General features: G+C 36.8%; 1 protein-coding gene and 1 pseudogene across 5 annotated transcripts in view; both read left to right on the forward strand.

The window, feature by feature from the left end:
• The window catches only part of LRFN5 (leucine rich repeat and fibronectin type III domain containing 5), a 250,800-nt gene that overhangs the window by 56,178 nt on the left and 168,027 nt on the right, over positions 1-26,595 (forward strand). The gene's annotated exons all lie outside the window — the stretch shown is intronic.
• LOC131836507 (large ribosomal subunit protein eL30-like) lies at positions 13,996-14,333 on the forward strand (annotated as a pseudogene).

Raw genomic sequence — 26,595 nt, forward strand, 5'->3', positions numbered from 1 at the left:
TTTCTAAACATCATTTGGCTGGAGAAAAGTGTTTTCTTGATACTTGGAGGCAGTCATTCATCACTTTGTGCTTAAAAGCGTTCCTTAGTGAACTTCTTCCCTACAGTGTTTAGAAAATAGCACAGGATCTGGGCTCCCGGAAGGGGTTCCTTCCAGCTGAACCACCTACCAGATGGGCATCCTTGCAGGGTCTCTGCATGCGGTACTGTTGGAGCTCTCCTGCTGCCTGGGAGACCTTGATCCTCTCCAAGTCAGCCTCCAGCTCCGCTGCAGTACCAAGGGGCTTTCCATGCTGGCCCTGGAAGATGGGGTGGCCATGCTGCGCTCCTTCAGGCCTTAATTATCAAATTCATCTACAGTCTAACTATTTACAAAATTTTAAATCAACAATTTAACACTACTTAAGCGTTAATTAAAGGAACAAGGAAAGTTTTTCTTAAATCTTTTATCTTCAAAAAAAAAAAGAAAGAAAAATCATTATTTTGGGGGGTCCTGTGTTTAAAGAGTAAGTAATCTCACAGGGATCTGTAAATCATTCTATATCCAATGCAGACAATAGCTGTTCGTATTTTATATTTGAACAAGATATTGGAAACATGTTTGTCAGAGAAGTTTGACCTTGAGAAAATACCAGACTAATTTTCCAATGAACAGACAGGTGCTTTTATTCATAGAATTAAAAAGGGGGAAGAAGAACCTATAATTTAACTTAATATACTCTGATAAATGTGTGATTGACACTTGTACTGTCTTCCTTTAATCATGACTTCATACATACAACTTTGTTCAGGAAATGTGGTGAATAATCATTGTTGATATAGTTATTGCTTTTTACTCTCTGAAAGTAAACTCTAAAATCTTGTATCTTTCAAACCATTTTTGTTTCCATGTGTGTCATTGAATTCATTTATTACTATATAGATTTTTCTCATATGTAAATGTGAATAACTTATGGAACTTCATAACTTTTGCATATGTAGCCAATGACATGTATTTATCCTATTAAAAGATTGAATTACATGTACAGTTTTGAAATTTTACTTAATTTTCCCAGATACTTAATGCCTTGTAGAATTTTTCTCATTGTTTATTTCTCTTTTAGAAAAGAAGGAAGATCTTTATTTACTATTAGTTTAATACACCTATGCCCTTGGATATGATATATCAGTGGTCACTACATTTTAATACATGTAATTTTTGTTCAATCAGATGATTCCTAGTCACAGATTTTAGGGTCAACACCAGTTTATCTAATTCAGCAAAACTGATTGCACTTAATTAACTGTTCTCTTCTCCTACTTCTCTGTATATTATGATTGTTTCTTATTTTCTCAGTCCCTAGAGCTGCCTTCCACTCTTTGGTCATCTTTCTTTCTTTCTTTCTTTCTTTCTTTCTTTCTTTCTTTCTTTCTTTCTTTCTTTTAAAGATTTATTTATTTGAGAGAGAAAGAAAGAGAGAGCTGTGTCTAGCAGGAGGGGCAGAGGGAAAGAGAGAATCTCAAGCAGAATCTGTGCTGACTGCCAAGCCAGAAACAGGGCTCCATCCTATCAGATCATGATCTGAGCAGAAACCAAGAGCTGGTTGCTTAACCAACTGTGCCACCCAGGTGACACTGGTCACCTCTTAAATCCTGTTCATTGCCTCTGTCACTACCCAGAGCTATGCTGGATCAAAATGTTTGAACATTTGCAAGGCACTAGTTATATGCGAGATTATAATTGTATCCTGGCCCACAGCCTTGATTCTCCCACTCCTACTAAAGTCAGAAAACATGCTGTTTTAGTCCACATGACTGTGCAAGTATTTTTCTACATGTTCAGAAGACTGGCTTGCATAAGACCTCGGAGGATTTATTTATCCTTTTGTTCTAGAGATTGGAACAATTTGTTCATTTCTCATGTACACCTCAGTGCAACTACTTAGATTATGTGTATCAGCGGTACTCATATGGTAGGTAAGTCACTTGGAATGCTTGCAGAGATATTTATTGTTGGTTGAACATTCTGGTTCAGTAGGTAGTAGGTATTAACCTGGGAAACTGCAGTATTAAGCAAATAGCTAAGTGATTCTGGTGCATGTGGTCCAAGGACGATACTCTTTAAAAAAAAAAAAAAAGTAATATTTCTCCAACTGTGAACTACTTAGGATATGAAACTAAAAAAGTTAGGATATTTTGGCCAAGACTGATCATCCAATACTCCTTCCTACCTAATTGCAACAAGAATAGCTCTGGAGCCAGTCTTAGGTTCATTGCACGTCTATCTCTTGCATCCTCACTCATTTCTATGAGGTACAAAAGATAGACTTCAATTTCAGATGGCTAGAAGAAATTTTACTTGCAAGTATATCTATATCCCTAGCTCTTCCAATTTATTAAAACTGAAAGGTTTCAGAGACAGAAGATACATTGTAGATAATTTATTCTAATCCCCTGTTTCTAAATGACATAAAATGTAGTCTTTTTAAAGGTTTTCTAAATTAAACATAAGCTTGTTCTTGGTATTGTCACTAGTAGAAGATGGGTCTCTTCAGTCTCAGTAGGAACTCTTCCCACTGAAGTAATATTTTGAAAATTTTATTACTTATGAGAATCATCTAAAGTACCTATCAAAATGAATATTCCAGGACTCAGCCTCAGAAATCTTGCTAGGGGAAGCGGGAAGCATAGGAAACTATCTTTTTAATCATCATCGAGGGTGATTTAGTATAGGTGGTCCAAGGATCACATTATGTGAAGTATAATATCCTGCTAGAAAGATTGAAGAGTTAAATAAATAAGGCCTGATAACCAGCTTTAATTAGTTAAGAAAAAAAGCTATTCAGCCAGTTTCTACAATAGGCCCTGGGCTAATAGATATAGTCCTTACCATTCAAGAAGCCCACTGCTTTAAGGTGGTGGTGGCAATTAGACAAATGAACCACTTCCAGCATATCCTGTGATATGGAGCACAGGGAAAGGGGTCTCAGTAAGGCACAGGAAAAAGACACACAGAAAGTGATCCCACTGTGGGGAGTAGAATGTGGCCTGGGACTGTCAGGCAAGGCATGTAGCTTGGGTAGGGGAGGACAGTAAACAACAAAAATCTGTAATGAGGGAAAGCATGACGCATAGGATTATTACAGAACGTAAGTGTGTGCTTAGCACCCATCATAAACATTCAGGAAATACTTGTCATTATTTGTATTTAACAGTGGATTCGTATTTAACAGTGAACTAGGACTAAGAAATGGGAAAGAGAATCCCATAAAAGACATCTGGAAAGGCCTGGGGCAACTGAAGCTTTTTTTTTTTTTTTTTTTTTTGAATTTATTTATTTGACAGAGAAAGATCACAAGTAGGCAGAGAGGCAGGCAGAAAGAGAGAGAGGAGGAAGCAGGCTCCCTGCTGATCAGAGAGCCCGATGTGGGACTCAATCCCAGGACCCTGAGATCATGACCTGAGCCGAAGGCAGCGGCTTAACCCACTGAGCCACCCAGGTGCCCCAACTGAAGCTTTATGGTCAAGCACTAAGCAGATACTTAGGGTGGATGATATTGTCTGTAACTCATTCTTACGAATTTACTGATAAATTATTTATGCGAGAGTCAGCGATTTTCCAGGACTTGGGCCTTGAGCATCTGGGAAGATGAAATTTCAAGAAGATATCATAAAGAGTATCAAATATTGCAGAAAGTTCAGATGGGAGCCAAGGAGTCACAAATAGGGTCTGGTTGTTAACTATTCATGCCATTATTCCTAACCATCTACATCAGAACCATTTAGGAATGCTGACAAATATTCAGATCCCTGCCTTCCAACTTGGGACTACCAAATTAGAACCTCTGTGGGTATGTGGCTTAAGGATCTTGATTAAAAAAATATCCAGGAGATTATTTTGCACACTGGAGTTTGGGACCCAGCGAGCTAGAGAAATATATTTCAGTATGTGATAAGGGCACAACCTACTGCACAGCTTTAGCCAGTATGCAGAGGAGAGGAAGTGGAGAGAAAGCAAATGTAGACAAGATTCGTTATGAAAGCCAGACAGGAAATGAGAAGATAACTAGATCAAGGAAGGATTTAGTATTTATATTTTGTTTGAACTAATAGGAAACATGGGCGTACTTAAGTATATTCCAATTAGAAAGTTCAGAGGATACTCTGGATCATATGCTTAGTTACCAAATAACTTTTATTTGAGTTCTGAGGCTGTAGTTTTGTATTAATTTGTTGATATAGTGATTTAATTTGTGTATTTAGGAATCTTCAATATTTGAAGCACATTCCCCCCGCCCCCCCTAAAAAAGGCTTAGAAAAGAAGACTTTTGGATTGCTTATTTAGGAGTAAAACTTACTTCATTAAAGTCTAGGATATTATTGATATGATACTAACTTGGTACATTCTATGAACCATGCACTCTTACAAGCAAGTGTTATTGAAGATGAGTAGTATCTCTAAGTAACAGACGAAAAGGGTTGCCCACATGGTTCAGTCAAGTGGCTGCCTTTGACTCAGGTCATGGTCCGATGGTCCTGGGATTGAGTCCTACTTCAGGCTCACTGTTCAGTGGGGAGTCTGCTTCTCCCTCTACTCTTCCCCCCATGCTTGTGATGTCTCTCTCTCACTTTCTCTCTCTCAAAGAAATAAATAAAATCTTTTAAAAAAGAGAGAGAGATGAAGAAAAATGATCTCAAAGTGGCTAAGTGGTTTGTTGAAGAGCACAGAGCTGGGATGTGATAGGGACACATTTCTATTTTAAACTGTGATCATTCATTTCAATAAAAAGCATTTAGGTTCTCATTGAAAGGTAGTTTAACATATTCTTTTTTCTTCTTTCTTTCCTTCCTTCCTCTCTCCTCCTTCCTTCTTTCCTTCCTTCCTCTCTTTTTTCCTTCCTTCCTTTCTTCCTCTCCCCTTCCTCCCCTACTTCCTCCCCTTTGTCTTCTTCCTTCTTCCTTCTTGTTTGTTCATTTGTTTAAATAATCTCTCTACCCAATGCGGCGGTTGGACTCACAATCCTGAGAAGAAGAATAGCACGCTCTTCTGACTGAGCCAGCCAGGAGTCCCTTAATATATCATCTTAAGCTTTTATCCCATGCTTTATATTTATAATACTAGCATAATTTTTATGCCAGATAATATTAAACTTTTTAATTGTCTTCTATGCTAAATACCAAAGAATGACCAAGGATAGCAACCACAGACATGTAGGGAGAAGTAATTTTAACAATGGCCCACAAGTCACACTTAATACTAAGAGTATTATGGGATAATGGAACTATAGAAATGAGACCTTACCTTACACTGTGGTGGAGGAGCTGAGGAGTAAAATTCTGGAAGGAAAGTTGGAGAAGTCACTAACCAGCTAATCCAAGAAGATAACCACATTCAGCTGCCCAAGTGTGACCAAAAAGGGGAGTTCATAGGGAGAACTCTGTGTAGCCTCCTCTCTCTGAGTTCGTAGAAAAGTATCTGTTGTGGGTCTGGATCTGTGTTTGGTCACAAGGTCAATCAGGAAAGAGTTGTACTCAGAGCAGAGTAGTGGGAAATGCACGGAACCCACAGGGCAGCTTTATATCTGTTTGTCACCACAGCTGTTTGCAGAAAGACTGTCAGAAAGTTAGTTGCTTCACTTCTGCTTTCTGAATCTTGTGGAAATTCAGGGTGCCTGAGTGGTTCAGTCAGTTGAGTGATCAGCTCTTGGTTTCTGCTCAGGTCATGATCTTATGGGTCTTGGGATGGAGGCCTGCACTGAGCTCAGCAGGAAGTCTGCTTGAGGATTCTCTCCCTCTACCCCTCACCCACCTTGCACGCTCTCTTCCTCTCTCTCCAAAATGAATAAATATGTCTTAAAAAAATAAATAAATCTTGTGGAAATTAAAATTTTGGCTAAATCTAATCTGGGAAATTCAAAGGAGGGAATTTAGGGAAATACAGTTCCCAGCTCAACCATGTTGCCACAACATGATAACTTATATTGCCAGTGTTCTTCTTTACTTTGCGTTTGGGAGTTATAGTGGTTCCATGTGTGTTAGAAGTTTTGCCTTGATAAGAACACAAGGGATGCCATGTAAATCAGAAGGTAGTCTACCACTTTGCTCCTGTTCTTCCTTCTCTTACTCCTGTAAAGAGGCAGCATTTATTGACTAGGATCTGCAAGAACTGTGGAAATTGTTTACATACAGTTTAATTTTATCTTCTTAGAAATGTGAGAGGGAAGTTATCTTATCATTCTCGTCTAACAAATGAGAGAGCTGAGCTTAATGGATGTTAAGTAATTTGCCAACATTATAAGGTCTATTAAAAAAAAAATCTATCACAACCCTTGATGTAAATAGGTCAGAGATTGACAGAAAGGCCAACCAGAAGGCTCAAAGATCTCCAAGGCAAAGAGAACTGGGAGACACAGTGCAGAGCCTCATAAGATAGAAAGAACTATTAGGAGGTAAATTGCTCGCATTGGTGTTGATAGGGTTCTCAATCTACTTTGAATGCTTTGTGTAAATATAGACAGGGAAGAGTGCCTAGAGGGATCTAGCTATCAGAAAAAAATAAGAATAAGAAAGGATCAATTGAATGGAGTCTAATTTTTTTTTTTTTTTGAGCACATTACTCCTGTGTAAAGCAACTGCTCATAGAATTATTCTGTTCTTCATTTTCTAGCATACCGGGCTGTCTATCTTAGTTGTGTGTTGATAGTCTAGTGAGACTCTAGCAGAGAATTTGTTCTTATGTGTTCTGTAAGCTGGTCTGCATGTACACAAAGCAGCTCGTGGAGTTATTTACTCAGAGTTCAAGAACATGGAAAGAGTTACTAGTTTCTGGGGGTATGGGGGATGGTAAATAATCTCTGTCCAGTCTAGTTTATACAGGGGTGTATTAAATATTAAGATGAGCTTACATAAAAATCAAATACGTTATTCTTTGAAAATGAGAAGATATCCCATGGGAGGAATACAACTTGATCAATACACATTAAGCACCAAAAATAGGTTTAGTTTGGATTGGAATTGTTGATGTGATCACAGTAGCAATCATAATAAAATGTTTCCCGTTTCTTTTTCCCTCCCCTTTTTTTCTCACATAGTAGTCCTGAGTGTTATAAACACTGGGAAAATATCCTCATTCATCTCGCCTTCCATCATTCCCAGAAACATAACTGCAAAATTAAGCTCTCCTTACAAGTGTTTGCAAATCATGGGAAGACATGAGGAAATAAAATTATAGTTAGATTCTCTCCCATAGGTGGTTGCTAAATTTTATAGGAGTGCTGTTATACCTTTAGCTTTTATTTATTTGTTTTTATTGAAGTTTTGTTGACACACAATGTTACATTAGTTTCAGGTGTACAGCATAACAGTGGGACGAGTTTATATGTTATACCTTTAGCTTAATATAAAAATGGTATAAAAATAGCTAATAAACTATATTTAAAAATGCAAAATGCATACTATTTCTCTAACTGTAAAAGATAACAGCATTCCAGAACATTGATTAAAATAATTTTCAGTTGTTTGTGCCAACATTTTGTATCTTTTACCTAGTGGTAATTTTTTTTGGTGGTATTTACTACTAAGATTAATGAGTTTGATTTTCAGTAGCTTGAGAACTAAGTAAATAAGTTCTTAATTTACTTGGGGTGTCTCAAACAGTAATACTCAAACATTCTAGAATTTCTTCTTTAGTCCAATGACACTAAACAAAAAACAAACCACAACAACAAAACACTTAGGAGTAATTATACAATGTGCATTCACTCACAGAAGAAATGTTTTTTCTACCATGAGATAGAATCCAGTCAGAAAGAATTTTTGTGAGACTTTCTCCTAACATGTTGGTATTGATTGAATTGAGATATGGCCCACAGAAATCAATACATGAGAAGACAAGTTGTGTGTGATGACAGTAATTCTATCTGCAGGGTAACTGCCAAATGTCTGGGTACCAGTGATTGTATTTCAGCTGGCTGGTCAGCACATGATAATTTGTTGTGAAGCCATTTTGTTTTCTTGGCTTACAAAATCATACTTATTTTCCTCAAAATATGTATTTTGTTTACTATATCAATATTATAAAAATGATATATATATATATAAATATACATATATTTATAGATATACATATTGTATATTATGATAAGAAGGCTTAAAAATGCACATTTTAAAATGTGTCTTACTTTTCTGACTTTTTAGAGAATGGTTGGTTTCAGAATCCTCATTTTGTCTGGTTTCCAGTATTGTTTTATGCAGGAAGGTGTTTGTGGCTGAAAGACCCGCGGATCCCCTTACCCAAGAATCCAACACTGCCACTGGATGCAATCAGCAAGAGGTTCTTTATTGTTACGCAGGCGCCTGCGGGTGGTCAGCGCGCGCCTGCGGGTGGTCAGCAGCTCCTGCTAGCTGAGCACCCCTGGCTGTGGTGGTGCCGGGTTTTTATAAACAGGTACAAACAAGTTTTGGGTGGGGTGCAACTGATTGGTGGACAGTTTGAACTTTTGAAAAAGGCATACTTGGTGTTAGTGGATTGGCCCTGGAAGACCCCCTCGCGCGAAGAGAAAGGCCGGAAGGGGAAACAAAGAGGGGAAGTTTGACCTTATTACTCAGCAGAAAGGCATCCTGGCTACGTGACCTATGTGACCATGCAGCCCCCTTGCCTACGTGACCATGCCCCGGCTATTAGGAGAGGGTATCTTGTTCAAACAGGAGTCAAGTGTCATGCCCTAAAAGCCAAGCGGTTACAGAAAGGCAAAAGAGCAATTAATCACACAACTGGGATCCTAATATTATATCTAAAAGCCAGCGATTTACAGAAAAGCAAACAAGCGGTTAGTTATCCTATCTATCTTCCCGGGGAAGGGTCTTTCAGTGGCCAGGTATAAGAGAATGACATGCTACTGTCACTACTGAAATGTCCTCTTATATGGACATTTTTTGTGTACCAAGCTAAAGAAAGCCAAGGGAAGTAGAGCAGCAAATTATGTTAGGAATTTCTATAAGGGGCTAACAAAGGAGGGGTAAGAGGTACCATTAGGAAAACCATGTAATTGGGTGGGGTGTAAAAGTCTCTCATCTATCCTTCGTCCAGTGCAGGAAACCTACCAGGGCATTTTTTTCCCACCACCTACTCATATCTTGGTTTGATGATGTTAATTATCAGTCAGTGAAACACATTTTACATAGGTAAGAGATGATAAACATCAGAGTACAAGAAAAGCATCACACAAGGAAGATAATTTAGAATTTTCAGTCCATGAGCAACTAAACTTTACTATCATATGATCCTGCTTAGTTTCTTACTTCTTTTAGCTCTGAAATTTTTAGTATAAACATGCAATGTCTATATTTAGAAACCAGGAATGAGATGGAGCTGAAGCTTCCTTCGTAGAAGAGAATAGCGGTTTTTAAAAACATTTCCACTGCAGTTTTAATAGCTAGAACTAATACCTACTATCCACTTTAAATTACAAAATGCATTTCTTTTATAATGTATATGTCCATTTCTAGTTAGAAATGTAAATTCAATTATAATGCCCTGTTAAATTTATTTTTACTTCTTTCATATTCCATTGTGATTGAATATTTTCTAAAATTGCAGTTACCAACTTTGTTATCAAGGCATATTTTGTGTCAGTATTAAATATGTCTGGTTGTATATTAGTTCATGGATATTTGCTTTTAATCAGGAAGATTTTTTTCAGAGAGCATTTCTCCAAATTTAACCAGCATTTTGTTTTGCTCACACAAGGAAAATTCGTATTCCTAACAGTAATTTAAAGGTGGTAAGAAGTCACAGAAGTTACATATTCCAAGAGTTTTAAAATTATCTTATCTGGATGTTTCTAGATGCTTGTAAAAGAAAATTGACCAGTAATACATTTAATCTGTGCTAATTCTTTTTACCCTTTGTCAAAGCCCTGAGTAGTAATTGCAGTTAAAAGACACTAGAGTTCATTTAGAAGAGTTCTATATATATTTTTTATAAGAGTTCTATATTTTTAAGAAATTTCAAAATCCTAAGTGTAGGGAAAGATATTAGTCTTATCCACACTTTTCAGAAATGGAAACTGATGTGTAGAGTGTTGTTTAAAGTATCCCATGCTGGGCCACATTAATCAACAAAGATAATCTATTTTAGTAGTTAGTTTCTTTAATGAATATTTCAAATTATTATCACTACTTCTGCTGAATGGAAAAATGAATCATGCAATAGATTTTGCATTTTATCTCCCTGTAGTTTCTTAAGGCTCTTTTTAAGTAAGGAGCGTGCATGTTTGTAAGGGGGTGAAATGCAATCTAAGGGAATTAATTTTCAGCTGATGAAAGTGTTATTTTTATAGTTGGATTTCATTCTCCCAAAGTTTCTATTTTGTGGCTTAGGAATTGTTCATCTAAGGGAAACACAGAAGCCAGGAAAAATTCTAACTCATGGTAATACCTTTCCGTGGGGTAGGAGTTTCTTTGGAAAGGCTCCTTAGCCATTACTCCTGGAGTTTGAGTAGTAAGGATGGAGGGAAACAAAACATGATGGAGTGTTTAGACAAGAATGGTGGCTTCAATATGTAATATAGGCTGTCACTCACTCCTTGCTTTGCTTTCTTCTGACCCTACATTCCTAAATTTCATGGTTGTGCATACAAATTGTCCCCACTAGGGTTGGAGTCAGTTCATCCTAAAATTTGATGTAAAATAATAGTAAAGAACAAAATCACCCTTATTTAGCAAAGGAGATATTTGGTAAAGTTGTTATCCTGTAGCACTGCTGTTTAATATGATAGTTGTAGCCATTTGTACTATTTAACACTGGAAATATGGCTAATGTGATAGAGGAACTGAATTTTCAATTCTGTTTAATTTTAGTTAATTTAAATTTAAATAGCCCTCTGTGGCTAGTGACTACCACACAGACAGTGATGTGTGTAGCTCTGGAACTTAGGAGTGGCTGCTTGATGTCCATGCCCCTGTTCTTTCCTGAATATATGGAGTGCTAGCTCCTTGCTAGGGCTCATTGACCCCTAGCTCATTTACAAACTTGAACAATCCTTTTTCCCTTATGTGGGCCCATCTTGAAGAGCTAGATTTCTATCTATAAAAGTCGTTGGTTTGTCAACATCTCCTCATCACCCTCTAGCTTTGGACCATAGGTGGCCTGTTTGCTTTCTCTGGGTCTTTTCTAATTAGGAATGGGTCCTATTCCTTCCAGTTCTGATTTACACTGACAATACTGAGCATGACTGGCAGAGGGTTACAGCCATTCACAGTTGGCGATTTTTGATTCTTGAACATATAAGTTCTTTTTTGTAGTTTGTGGTGAACATCTTGGCTGTCGTCATTGGGGCTCTATAGCTAGTTTCAGCAGCTGTCCTAGATCCCTGCATGCCAGATCTGGTGATGAAACTGTCATTTTTCATTTTGTTCCTACACAGCTAGATCATTACTGGCTATAGAACCGTGGGTTCTTATCATTTTGCTCTAGCTTCTTTAGTCCTAAAATGGAGGTAAGTGCTTGCTTTGGCAGCACAGATACTAAAATCAGAACTAAAATAGTAAAAATACTTGTACCTAGCTCACTTGGTTACTTGAGGAATAAATGAGTTAATATGAGAGGGACTTTGAATGGTACTTGGATAAAATGATTGTTGTATAAATCACCATTAATAATGGTATTTCAGTAGTTTACTTAAGATGCTGTGATTGAAACTATTTTCATATAACTTCATTTTTATTTATACGTCAAAATATTATAAAAATAGATTCTTTTAATTTTTTTATAATTTAGATTGAAAATTTTGTAGGGGAATCTTAAGAAGGAGACTATATTACATATTCAACTTCAAGAATTTGAAATTTGCATTCAACACTCAATTTTCATCCAGAGTTTTCTACTCTGTGACCTTGGGCCATTAAATGAATGTGCGTTTTATTTTTCTTTCCTGTCTCCCATTATTGCCTAACTTAATAACCACTAGAAATTCTCAGAAGGTAGTTTTAAGAATGTCCGTTATTAATTGCATATGCCCTTTTGGGTTTTACCACTATCCCAAAAAGCTTTAGAATTTTTCCATGCAGAATAGTGTTCCCAAATATAAGACAGCTTTTCAAATAACTTGTAAGAGAATGCATTTTTATTTATTTAATAAATAAAAGAGAGAGGAAGAGAGAGAGAACATGAGGGGGAGGGGCAGCGGGAGAGGGAGAGAGAATCTCAAACAGACTGTGCACTGAATGGGGAGCCTGACACAGGACTCCCATCGCATGACCCCAAGATCACAACCTGAGCTGATACCAAGAGTTAGATGCTTAACTGATTCCACCACCTAGGTGCCCTCAGAATGATTTTTTTTCATATAATTAGAATTATTTACTATAATTAGTGTCTCCTTAGTTTGAGTTTTTTTTTTTTTTTTAATAATTAGTATCTTTACACCAGATATCAGGCAGAGTTTATATGGAAATATGATTTCCTGAAGAATAACCAAGCCAAGGACACTGTGTACTTATCTTCGTTGAGTACCACTGACTTTATCTGTTTTCTTTAACTCTGGCTTCTATTCTTCTAAACATTCAATGTATATATAAATATATATGTACATATGCATGTATATGTTGGTAATTGCTTATTATTTTTCAAGCACTTGTGCCCTGTAGGAGAGAAGAAGAAAGTGGAAAATAAAGATGAATAATCTTGGCAAATATGTAGACAAACAAAACAACAAAAAACATATTCCAAGAGGAATAGATAAAACATTTATATGTATATGAACTCTTAATAATATAAGAAGAAAACCTGAGGAAATATATAATCTTACAATGGAACAGAGCTTCATAGCCATAATTCTTAATCTGGAAACCATAGAAGGAAAAACATTACATTTAAAAATCAGTTACATTAGAATAAAATCTGTATTGCAAAGATACACAAATCAAATACAAAGACAGGGAAAACTATTTGCAATTTATAGCATAGAAGTGTGCTAATATTGCTAAGATGTTCTAGAAATCAAGAATAAGATAAAAATTAAACAAAAAGGGTGGACTTTTATTGTTTTTTTTAAAGATTTTTTATTCATTTTTTTGACAGAGATCACAAGTAGGCAGAGACAGAGAGGGGGAAAGCAGGCTCCCTGCCGAGCAGACAGCCCGATGCAGAGCTCGATCCCAGGACCCTGGGACTATAACCTGAGCCGAAGGCTGAGGCTTTACCCACTGAGCCACCCAGGCGCCACAAGGGGTGGACTTTTAATAAGATAAGATGATATAGTGGTTCCTACAGTTACGGAATGAAGTCCTAATCCTAACCCTAATGTCCATCAGAATCCCAATAGAAATTCAAATTAAAGCAACACTGATAGAATTTAATCTCTTGAATTGATTAGTATTTGTAAGATTCTTAAACCCTCACTATTGGTATAATTGTTAGTAACAAAATAATATGTGCTGCTTGTGAGTACATCTCACATGTTGGACAGTTTTAGAAGATCTATAAATATTAAAACTCTATGCATCTTGTTAACAGGCATTTCTTCTTCTAGAAGTTTATTACTAGTTGTATAGTTACATATTCATGAAATAAAATTTATATAAAACTTTATACTGTTGCATGCCTGCCTGGCTCATTTGAGAGAGTATGCAACTCTTGATGGAGTCATGAATTCGAGCCTCACTTTGGGGGTAGAGTTTATTTAAAACACACATGTGCACACACACACACACACACACACACACAAACAAGCGTGTCAAAAAAATTATACTATAGTATTATTATAGTAGCAGAAACAGCTTAAGCTTTTATAGTGTTTGATGGTTAAGTGAATTAAGGTATGCCCGTATGACAGAAAGCTCTCGAACTCTAATAATTAAAAAAAACAAAAACAAAATGAATAAGGAAATTTTTTATACAGGCGACCAAGTTATACTGGCAGAGAATCAAAGCATTGTGGGAGCTCTTTCCTTTCTCTGTCCTGGCTATTATGGTGGCCACTCTTGGTTGGGGCCATCCCATACCTAAAGCAGGAAGATGGTGGCTGCAAAGAAGATGAAAAAGTTGCTGGAGTCAATCAACTCTAGGCTCCAATTCAATATGAAAAGTGGAAAGTACACGGTGGGGTACAAGCAGACTCTACAAATGACCAGACATAGTAAAGGGGAACTGGTCATCCTCACCAACAACTGCCCAGCCTCATGGAGATCTGAAATGGAACACTATTGGCCCAAACTAGTGTCACTACAGTGGCAATAATATTGAATTGGGCACAGCATGTGGGAAATACTACAGAGTATGCACACTGACTATCATTGATCCAAGTGATAATGATATCATTAGAAGCCATGCCAGAACAGACTGGTGAAAAGTAACTCATGAAAAAGTTTTCTTTAATAAAACTAGCCAGAGCTTGTTTAACAGAAAAGAAGAAGAAGAAGAGGAGGAGGAAGAGGAGGAGGAAGTTGTTGCTGTATGGTATGTGAAGTAAATAGCATAAAGCAAAAATACAGTCCAATAAAAATATGTATTTTTTACATATGAATAAAAATATTCATATATGTATGAAACTCTGGGAGAATGTGTATTATTGAAGGTCTCATGTGGGAACTGGATATATGAACATAGGGATTAGAAGGAAACTTTTTCCTATATTATTTTGTGTATGTTTTTGATTTATGAATAGCAAAGACACATTACCTATTCAAAAATATATATAAATTGAATAAAAAATGTTAATTAGGGAAAGTATCCCTTTGAGAAACTCAAAATAAATTATATTTCTATAATTTATGTTTCAAGCCATCTGTAACAATATTAATTTCATTCATTATTTTGGCACAGTGGATCTTTGGGCCTCTGGAGTTCATTGTTTTAAATTTCATCTTTGGTTATATTTTGTTAAGTTATAAAGTCTTAATTTCTCACTGGAATAGTCCTGAAATTTGAATCATTTTTATTTCAGCCTATAGCAAAATAAAGACCCAGGAAGGTTACATTTACATAATGTCAGAAAGCATGGTAGTGGGAGAAATGGACTAAATTTTCTATTTTCTAACTTCCAGCTAATATTCCTTCAATGATGATGAATTCTATTACATTGTGCTATCATTTCCTATATGTTCTATTTTAGCTTTAAAAGCTTCTATTTTATTATTTTGTAAAAACCTTGAACTGCCTCTGCAAGGACAAAATGTTAGCAAAATGGAACATTAGAATTTGGAACTAAAAATACTAATATCTATTTTTCTTTTAATTTATTATTAGTCTGTAAAGGTCATCCTTGGCTACAAAGGGAATTCATTTTCTAATATGGCAATACTTTGAAAATATGTCTAGAATATTTTACAAAGTTATTTAAAGATATTTCTATTATCAAGAAAATTTATAGTTTTAAAAAGAAATCAAATTCTTAATACGATAATAGCATATGATGAGAATTTGGACTATCTTTCCTGAAGTCTAAAAATTATCTTAATAAGAAACTAATAATTATTTTATCCTAAAAATGAAGGGCAACTAAATAGCATTTTCCTCTTTAAAGTATTTTCCCCCTACTTGTAACATCTTGCTTCCTTCTCTTAAATCTTAGATAGCAGATGCTCTAACTCATCATCTGTATTTGTTCTTCCTCACCTCACTTAAGGCAATTAATCCTGTTTCTTTGACTCCAGTACCTCTTTCAACAATCCACCTCTCTTCGAACAAGATTGTTAAATAAATCTTTCTAAAGCATCACTTTGTCTCAGATCGTTTCCAAGCCAAAGAAGCTTCAATATCTCACAATATGTTCAGGAGGGATAAAATACCTCAGATTCAAAATCTATTTATTCAGTGTCTGGCCATGTTGCAAGGTCTACAGGGATGTATTTCCTGTATTCCTAATACTAGTCCTTCTGAAAGCCAGAGGCTTAATTCATTTTCAAGTTCTAGCTTTAGTAGGTAAGCAAGGGCAAAATACTCTTTCTCTAGATGCTACAGTTGCCTTATTTGTGAAATTGGGATGAAAAAGTATACTTACCATTACTAGATACTGTTAGGATTAAATGAGGTTGACACATGTAACATTGATATGATCTCCCTGATATGAGGAAGTGATGATGCAACATGGGGGCTTAAGTGGGTAGAAGAAGAATCAATGAAACAAGATGGAATTGGGAGGGAGACAAACCATAAGTGACTCTTAATCTCACAAAACAAACTGAGGGTTGCTGGGGGGAGGGGGTTTGGGAGAAGGGGGTGGGATTATGGACATTGGGGAGGGTATGTGCTTTGGTGAGTGCTGTGAAGTGTGTAAACCTGGTGATTCACAGACCTGTACCCCTGGGGATAAAAATATATGTTTATAAAAAATAAAAAATTAAAAAAATAATGAAAGTTTATTAAACATTAAAAAAAAAAAAGAATTGTGTTTGGCATATAGCAATCACTCTTCCCTTTTTAACACTTTTAATTCCCTTCCTCCTGGAAGAGTCAAGGTTGTATTTGACTTCTCTTAGGTACGTCTGTGTCTCCCGTGTAAGATTCTATTCCTCCTCATCTCAAGTTATTCAAATTCTATCCTTCCTTCAGATCACAGTTTAAATGACTTCTTTCTGATACAGATACCTCCATGCACTTCAACGAGACACCGAATAGCACCGGACTGCAAATTTCACTTAGTTCTTAATCAGATACTTCTCAGGAATAAAGATCATTTTTAATTATTTGATTCCATCTAATGTCTGGATGCTCAGACATCTTATATAAAGCGACAGAATCAATAAAGAAACAAATTTCTTACATGTTATGTATATATCTTATGGACTCGACTTGGAAAAAGTGATAACCTTCAGTCCTTTCATCATATTGGCAATCCACATGTCTTTCTATTTTTACATGTTACTCATTGGAGGTTCCTTGGATACAAGAATCTTTTCACTTGTATTTGTGAATGGAATCAGTATGTTTAAATCTCCTCAGGTGGTTCTCTTTTGCAGTGAAGGCTGAGATTCAGTGCTATAGGGACACGGAAGGGAGCAAGGACTGAACTGGATAATTGAGAGCAAGGAGAACTGGGGAAGATTTCAGAGACTGGATTCTAGTCTTGTTCTGCTATTGAGAGATAATTATCTATTCTCTGTGAAATCAGTTTTCTCTCTCTCTCTCTCTCTCTTTTTTTTTTTTTTTTGTATTTGGCAAATATTTATTAATGGCATGCTTTGTGCCAGACACCATGAAAGGAGTTGGATTAATGATCTCCAAACCCCTTCCGATTCCTAAATCATCTGATTTTACTGTTTATGATTTATAAATTTGGAGATAATTGGCAACACATAGTAGATTGGCAGTAATTGGGATGCCTGGGTGGCTGTGAGGTCATGATTCCAGGGTTCTGGGATCAAGTCCCTCCTCAGACTCCTTGCTCAGCGGGGAGTCTGCTTCTCTCTCCCCCTCTGCCTGCCATTTTCATTGCTTGTGCTCTCTCTCTCTCTCTGACAAATAAATCAGCATTGGCAATAAGCCTCTATGTAGGGTCACTGGGTGAGTGGGTGGTTAAAAAAAAGGTTGCTGGTTATAACTGTTCCAGGAATTGAGTATGGAGTACTGATAAGAAGCATCTATTGTATGAAAAACAGAAAACTAATCAAAGTTAGTTTGTAGAAATGAAACTGTATAAGCTAATGGATTTATTAGAGTATAAGTTGAAGAAAGTTTGAGAAAATACAAAATGGGAAAAAGTAGATGACAGACTTGCAGGTTTTTTCCCCATTTTTACCACTCACCAGAGTAGTGAGAATTAAATCAATGCATTTCAAACATTAACATACACAGGCATCACCAAGGAGTTTTTGTGAAAATGAAGATCCTGACCTACTAAGTCTCAGGGTTAGGGCCTACAATTCTGATTTTCTGATAAGCTGCCAGATGATGAAATGCTTCTGGTATGGGGAGCACACCTGTGGCAGTAAGGAGTGGAAGTTCTACTACCCTTGTTAAATACAAGCAGAGCAAGGATCTCACTAACAACTGACCTGCTCATGCCTGTTTCTTAGTTTCCTTGGTAACTACCTCCCCACCCTGAAGGGCAAGACTAAGGCACCATTTTAAGAAATACATGTGAAAATGTTACAAACTCCAATGAGAGATAGAGCAACATGTCAAAAGAATATGAAGGGAGTTTGGGGAAAGAGTTTCTGCAGTTTGCAAAGGTAAGGTGATTTCAGGAAGAACTTGTTTCATATTATTATTTAAAGATTGTATTAATTTGTTTGAGAGAGAGAGAGCATGAGAGGGGAGAGGAGCAGAAAGACAGAGAGAGAGGGAAAGAATCTCCAGCAAACCCTGTGTTGAGCATGGAGCCCTATGAGGGGCTCCATCCTATGACTCTGAGATCATGACCTGAGCCGGAACCAAGTCTGAGGCTTAACTGACCGAACCACTTAAGTACCTCAGAACTTGGTTCATCTTTAAAAGTGTAAACATAACTTCTGAGATTAGGAACTTCTAGAGTACAGCTGGGCTGTTTTATTTCCAACTGACTTTGGTTATAGTGTAAAAATTCACATACTTCATGAGGGCATGTCCTTACCTGTTTATGTGACATTAATATTGTGAGGATGAGGGCCTTATAGAAAACAGGGTTACTGAGTCAACACCAAAGACTAATCAGAAAATGATCTGCACTTTATTTATTTACTTATTTATTTATATAAAAAAGGGCTTGAAGCCCATCATAGAGCTCAACGTGGGCCTTGAAGGCTTAAACTCACAATCATGAGATCCAGACTTGAGCTGGGATCGCGAGTTGGACACTTAGCCAATGAACCACTCAGGTACCCTGACATGAATTTTATATGGAGATATGGTCAGTAGTAAAATTGAAAGGAGGAATATTACAAAGGCAACAAAAGAAAGTAAGAACATCAGAGTTGAGAGTAGTAACCATGGAAAGAGAAAAAGACCTATTTTTTGTTGTTGTTGTTTAAACAATAAAAAAACAAACTGATGAGGGAAAGCATATTTGTAGGCTGTTCACATCAGGGGAATAGGAGGAAAGAATATCTGTTAAGAGTGAAGAAAGGAGATTTATAGATCAGGGAAAAAATCAGCAAGACAGGACTAAAGCACTTTTAAAGCAACATTAATAGTGTACTTTTCTATGAGACACATACATTTTTGGCAGAATAGATGCCTGGTGGTTGATGTTTTCTCCATCTATGTTCTGCAGCCCAGGAGAAGCTATGGAGAAATAGCTGAGGGTATGAAGGGACTGGTGACTACTGCTGATAGTATCACAGAACCTAACTGTGGAGCGGAGTAAGGATTGCATGGGAATAGCTGGCCATATATTTCAGGGGAAATAAAAGTAGCTAGAGATGAACCAGTGAGTTGAGTGAGTTAGAAGGCACTTTAGTCTAAGTTTCTGATGAGTATAAAGAGGGAAATGTATTACTTTTTAGATCTGGGGGTGAAAAGGTATTTGAAACCTTGGGATTCTGATATGGTATGAGGTGATAAATTATAAAACATGGTTACACAAGGCATAGATGACTGATACAGGGTGAATATTATCATGAATGGCTTGAAGGAGAGAAGTTTCTTTAAGATGATTATGGTGTGAGCTCCACAATGTGATTATTAAAATGAGTACAGATGTCTGCAAATATGGGATGGAAAGAAATCATACAAGCCAGTTCTTGAACTTGTCAAGGAGGGAGAAAATGAATCCCACCTTTGAACTGCTGTGGAGTATATAATAATATAGTAGATCAATATGGTTGAGGAGAAGTTTAGAGGTAATACAGTCCAAATGCTTATAATTTATAGATGAGGACGCTCATAATCAAGAAATTAAATTACTTGCCCCAAAACACGAATCTCTTACAAAAGAGTTGGGATTAGGATATAAGATGATTGATCTCTCTTGTTCTTTGTACTGGTGAAGATGATGGCTACACTTTGGACAATAGGGGCTTAGGTATACATACCAAGGACTTACTGTAGATAGGAACTTTGCTCACAGCTAATGCAAACAAAATACTAGAGTGACCTTCTGATTCTAATTCCCCCTCCATAATATTCTCTCCATGAGAGAAGTGATTTTTATCTGGTTTATTTCCTGGTGTATCCCTAATAGATATTTGGTACTCCATGTATATCTGCTGGATCTATGTCTAAAAACACATTTTTAAATTTAGGGTCTGCTAATCAGCTAGCTGCTACTGTAGAACTATGACTGTTAAGGGAAATGTTTACTGAATGCTAATCACTTCAAGTGCCTATTAAGTATTGATGGACAGGAGGAATGGATAACACTTTTGAACAAACATTATGAACCATATGATGTGTATTTTTTTTTTATTACATAACAACTCTTGAAAGTAATAATTATAATATGGGAGACCTAATGTATTTAAGCTATTTCCTACTACTAAAGTTCAGGCCAGTAATATATGGTGAACTCATCAGGCAAAACACATTGAAGATAATTTATAAGGAGGATTAAGGATTTTCTTGGGAAAGAATGTAAGAATGTCTCCTAAAACAGAAGATACCAGACCAAAATGGGTTTATCAAAAAACCATTAGTGGGACACCTGGGTGGCTCAGTGGGTTAAGCCTCTGCCTTTGGCTCAGGGCATGATCTCAGGGTTCTGGGATCGAGCCCTGAATCGGGCTCTCTGCTCAGCAGGGAGCCTGCTTCCCCCTCTCTCTACATGCCTCTCTGCCTACTTGTGATCTCTCTCTCTGTGTCAAATAAATAAAATCTTAAAAACAAAATAAAACAAAACAAAAAAAAACAACATTAGTTTTCAAATAGGAGTTTCTGATGTGGAAGATGGAATATTTCCCCCAGTGAGGCTATATGTTACCATGTGTGCTCTACTGTCAGGAAGAAAGGCTGCTGTAATAATTGGTGTAATACTTAGGAAAATGAGTAGTATGATGGAGACATGAACTCCTTCAACATAGACCACTCACTAATGAGAAGGTTCAAGGCAATGGTAATAGCGTCATGAACACCAGAGGGAAAAGTTGAGTTTAGCACACTAGTCTGAAAGTCTGTGACCTCTCAGACTGAGCCACTCTATCAGCAGTATCACCATCATATGGGAACATTTTAGAAAGGCAGCACATCAAGCTCTACCCCAGATCAGTGGATTCGGAAACTGCATGTTAACAAGCTTCCCACCTTAAAGGAAGTGATCCCTGGCCAAGCAATTCATTGAAACGGAACCAAGCAGAGCAATGACAATGCCAGGGGGAGCAGTCTTGCCAGGAAGACGTAAGACGTATGAAGATTCTCTACAGATTTGGTAGATGGGTAAAGATGTTATGGAAGCCGATGAAGGAGAATATGAATGAGATCTTGGTAATGATTATTAACATGACTTCATTTGTAAACACAAGTCAGTGAAGCCTAGTGAAATTGAGGTTTTTGTCTACTTCACAGATAAAGATAGCACAGCTCAGAGAAGTTAACTTCCTTCCTCAGGGTGATACATAGTCAGTTTTTTTTTGCTCTACTGCCAGGATTTTAAATGAGAAGTGACCTGGCTAACAACAATCATGCCCTCTCTACATTTTCACACAATATCAGGAGCCAGGAGAGACAATATGGCCTTTTCGTAATGAGCACTTGGGCAAGATAGCTGTTCATGTGTAGGAAATACCAAGTTTCTCCTAAAGCAAACAAGTAGAGAAGGAAGGTGATGAAAACTGGGTAGTAAAAGGACTCTGTTGATTTGAAATGTCACCCAAAGAAACTAAGTTGATTCAAATGAGAGTTACAAGGTAGGAGTTGCAGGTGTCATTCACAAGAATGATTGCAAAACATCAGAGAAGATTTTGGAGGCCCCAGAAGTGAAGGTGGCAGGCAAAGTGACTTACAAGGATGAATATAGAGTTGGTTTGGGGAGCTGGCAGGAGAATGATTAAACACTAAATCCAACATCTTGTAGACAGCCTACACTTCTAAATAGAGTCAATGTGGACACACTGGCACAATTGTTAACTAAAATCCTGATTATGAAAAGGCCAGCTTCTGTCTAAGGGCTTAGTATGTTTTATAAGCTTAATCACATTAATTCCCACTGCACTCCCTGGAGACCAGGGGATATACAATACTACTTAAATGTATAAGTTTCCTGTCTCTCAATTGAGGCATAGAAAGACCTTGGTGAAACAGCCCCCTTCTTTCAAGCTGAAATAGTATAGAGAGTATTTTTATAGAATCTGAGTAAGCCGGATAGCTCTTCAAAGCATGGTGCTCTTATACCACTGTCAAATTCCAGTGTCTGACTTAATTATTGGAATAGCCTGTTAGATCTTCTAGTAAGACTTCAAGAAGAAAGAAATGAAACAAATTTAAAAATTAGAAATATTTTAAGACTCCAGAATAGCCATTCAAAAGCTGATGATGATGTCTGTATTTATCCACAAATGGAATATAGTGTTATTTAATTAGCAATTAAATAATTCAATTATTTTAATTGCTTAATTTAATTTCTTCCAATCTTTTTAATACAGATGAAGGGTAGTGATATTTGATGATGATGAGTCTGGCTTATGCACCATCTGATTATCTTCTGATGAGAAATTTAATGAATGTTGTTTCAAAAGTGGTTCCTTAGAAGAAACTTTTCTACAAACTAGCATTGGATTTCTGCCTTTCTTTTCCCCTTGAAAAAATCAAATTATTTTCCAGGTCCATGAAATAAAAACATTTTCTGCTTTTAAAAAATGGCATTAATTACAGTCTATTTGACCAGTTTTCTCAGTTATCTTTCTGAGTACATTTTTTTTTTTTCCCATTAAACAGAATTGGCCTTCAGAGCGATGACAGCAAAACAGTGTTCTCTCTTGGCTAAAGTGTTTGCTTTTTTAAAAGGGCTTCAGTTTTTGCTCCTTGTCATCTTTCCTTTAGGAGAATGACTATTTATAAATACTTGTCTAGAATACTGTGCACATTTCCCAGAGTAAATGCCCCAGATTTGATGATCATTTCATTGTAAAAGCCCTAGGAAATCAGCACATTTCCTTCTCTAAGATGGTACTTCCAGGTGGTACATGAGATGTCCAAGTGTTTTATCAGCATCATTATGTCTGCTTTTTTGTTTTTGTTTTTGTATCACACGGTAATAGTGTAGGTTTTTTTTTTCCCCCCTTTGGAGGACTTTGACCTTCATGTATTTTGGTTTCTTAAATAAAATGGGAGGAATATATTCACTACCTTGCAAAAAACACTGCAAACAATGTGTAAGTCCCTCTTTGACTTTCCAGAATACTCAGCTTTTACCTGAACTAAAACTCCGTGTATCAATATGGAGTGTCCTTCACATCAAAGTGCTTTCTCCTCTGCTCAGTTCTAAGTCTTTTCTCTGAAGTAGGAAAAAAAGGAAGACGCCTGAATTAAGAATATACCTTCCTATTGCCTATCCCTGAATGACTTCAGTGTGGATGATTGATGCTATTCTCTGAGATCAGAAAGAAATGCACATCTTTATAATATTTTAATATATGAGAATTGGTGGCATTTCCAAAATGACCCTCCTAGAGACAAACTTTCATTTTTATTCCCCTCTTTGCCTGTGCTTAGAATTAGCCTAAATGTGGATGATGGTATTGCTTCATTTTTTGGAGTTGTAAAGGATTAAATATCTTTTTCTAGCTTTCATTGTATGTGGGAAATGCAGTATTTGCAAATCTGACTCTCCTGGGAACCAGCCTTAATATTTAATTCCCCCTTTTTCCCTGTAACTAAGTGGAGCCCATAATTATGGCAGCAGATGATTCAGATGGACGTGGGGAAATGGAACATCAGACATGTTCAGCTCTAAAGCTGCATAACACATAAATGATTCTGTAGCACAAGGTTCTGAGGTGCATTCATCACTGAAAATAGAGAGTTTAGATGGCATTTTGGCATCAAGTTGGCCCACAAGGTAGTACATTTCTGGTGGAGACTGTAATCAGAAATCTGGTCTTCAGAGTTAGTTTAGGATCACCTGAGCCAGAGGAGGCTTGCTTTTCACCTTAATGCTATGAATGAAAAGATTCCTCTTCACAGAGAGTAATATATTTTTAATCTTCTACCTTTCCAGTCGAGGCATATGGAAGGTCTAGCACCTTTTCGTATTAGGAGATTCTTTCTGGAAGCCAGCCTCCACATGTTTTAGATAGCCATGTGGAGATTCTGTTTAAATCTGAGGTAATTTTTGTGTTTCTTAAATTAGTCTTCAGAAGTACTTACTTGTTCATGATTAGAAACAATTTCCAATTTGCTGTATGTCATAGTACATTAAACCTTTAAGGTTCTGAATTTTGAACTGTCATGGGGCCAATTATTTTAAGGTCCAGTTGAGAAAAATAACCAATAGGGTATAAATAGAGAGAGAAATATGTTTAAGAGGAGATTTATTATAGATATTGGTTCATATGGCTAAGGAACCCAAGAAATCCTACACTCTGCTGACTGCAAGCTGTAGAACCTGGAAAGCTGCTGGTATAACTCAGTGTGAATCCAAAGACCTGAGAATTAAGGGGCTCATGATAAGAGTCCTGATTGCAGTCTAAATGCCCAAATAAGATTCCGGAGCACAAATGTCTGAGGGCAGAAGAAAAAGATGAATGCGTTTGTTTAAGCAGAGTATTGGAATTTGCTTTTATTCTACATTTTTGTTCTATTTGTATTCTCAATGGATTGGACGATGTCTAATCACAGTGAAGAGGGCCATTTGCTTTACCGGGCTTATCAATTCAAATGCTAACATCTTCTAGAAACAGCCTTACAGATATATTCAGAAATAATATTTTCTCAGCTATCTGGGCATTCCTTAGCTTAGTCAACATCAAATTAACCATTGCAAGTCCACCCCTTGTCAACTTGACACCTATGCACATCTCCTTAAACCATATTTAATCTCCAAGGTAAGGCAATAATAAGGTCATAATTTCACCTAATAGGATACAAATATATTGCATACGAATGAAAACACGAGTCCCTTCTCCAGATGAGGTTGTGAAGTCCTTGAAGTTCTACTCTTCTCATGATATCTTGTAAGTCAAATGCTATGATTGAAAATTAACAATACTTTAATATTGATATAAAGTCAATACAACTTTCATCATATGATAAGGGAATAAGAAAGGAAGAAAAAATAGGAAAGAAAAAAGTTATTTGCTTAATATATGTATATATACACACAAATATTCATAACAAAATTAGGGGGAAATACTAATGACAATTGCAATGCCTATTTTTGTAACAAGTCCCATGGTTGTAAGCTTGTTTATGTAACTGCTTTCTTATACTACTCTTTCTGTATTCCCTTTGCCTTCAGCAAGTACTTCAGATGGTCATGGTACTTCACTGGTGGGGTGATTCATTATTGAAGGATCTGGGCCATCTGTAATACTATCCAGATGGGGTTGTTACAGTTTTTCATTGACCTTTATCACAGCTCATGGTAATACTAGGAGATAACCAAGGCATTTCCTATATTCCAGACACGGTTCTTTATCTCTGTTGTAGAGTAGTCATCCACGTTCACATGATTCAGGACCAGTCACCCCAGCCAGCACTATAATTTCCTCCCTTGCTTGTTGATCCAGAAACATGAGGAGCTCAAAATGGACAGGCAATGTCTTAATTTCCAGTTGAATGGAATCATTGTTGTGTCTCCTCGTGGAAGCACTGCTTTCTCTGAAACTAAGATCTCTAGGCTAGCAGAGCATAAAGTCATGGAAACAGGAAGCAGTAATTTTGCTAGTGAGTCATAAAGGGCAACAGTGAGTAGGGCCACTTCCATTTCCACCCCTTGATTCATGGACCAATTGGATACTAATTCAGAGCACATATAGCTTCCTGGAGAAACTTGTCCCAGCCTTGCAAATAGTGTCACCTAGCTGGTGCTATCTGTTATGGACCCAGTCTTATTTTAAGGTTGAAGTGTTTCCTAAAATCCCTATTGTACAGATAGTACTGGGGGAGAGCACTTAACTTTTTGTTTTTGTAGTGGGACTTTTTCGAGGAAATTTTTCTTTTAATGGGACTTAATGCTCATGGTAATAATATGAAGCAGAGCACTAACGATGGAGAGGTTCTCAAAAATCTGTGTCTTATTTGCTTATCATTCCAATCTAGTTAGCTCCATTATTTATCTCAAAATGTTCTTCACTGAGAATATGACCTCTATGTTCTAGATTCAAGGAGATAATAGCTCCACAAGAAGTGGATAAAGGATGGTCTATTTTTAAAAATCTGTGGGCTAGCAGTGGCCAAAATAGACATTTCCAAATGGCTTTTGGATTTTTTTTTTTTTTTTTGATTAGAATGTTCTCTTATTCTCTATATAGGGGCCATATTTATTTTTATTTTTTTATTGTTATGTTAGTCACCATACAGTCCACCATTAGTTTTTGATGTAGTGTTCCATGATTCGTTGCTCACGTATGACACCCAGTGCTCCATGCAATACATATCCTCCTTAATACCCGTCACTAGGCCCACCGCCCCCCCCCCAAACCCTCAGTTTCTTGGGGTCTATAGTCTCTCATGGTTCATCTCTCCCCACTGATTTCCCCCTCTTCATTTTTCCCTTCTTTCTCCTAATGTCAGAAGCCATCTTTAGATGGTAGCAGCCACAGCTTTGGT

This window comes from Mustela lutreola, chromosome 7, assembly GCF_030435805.1.
Source record: "Mustela lutreola isolate mMusLut2 chromosome 7, mMusLut2.pri, whole genome shotgun sequence".
NCBI classification, from domain to species: domain Eukaryota; kingdom Metazoa; phylum Chordata; class Mammalia; order Carnivora; family Mustelidae; genus Mustela; species Mustela lutreola.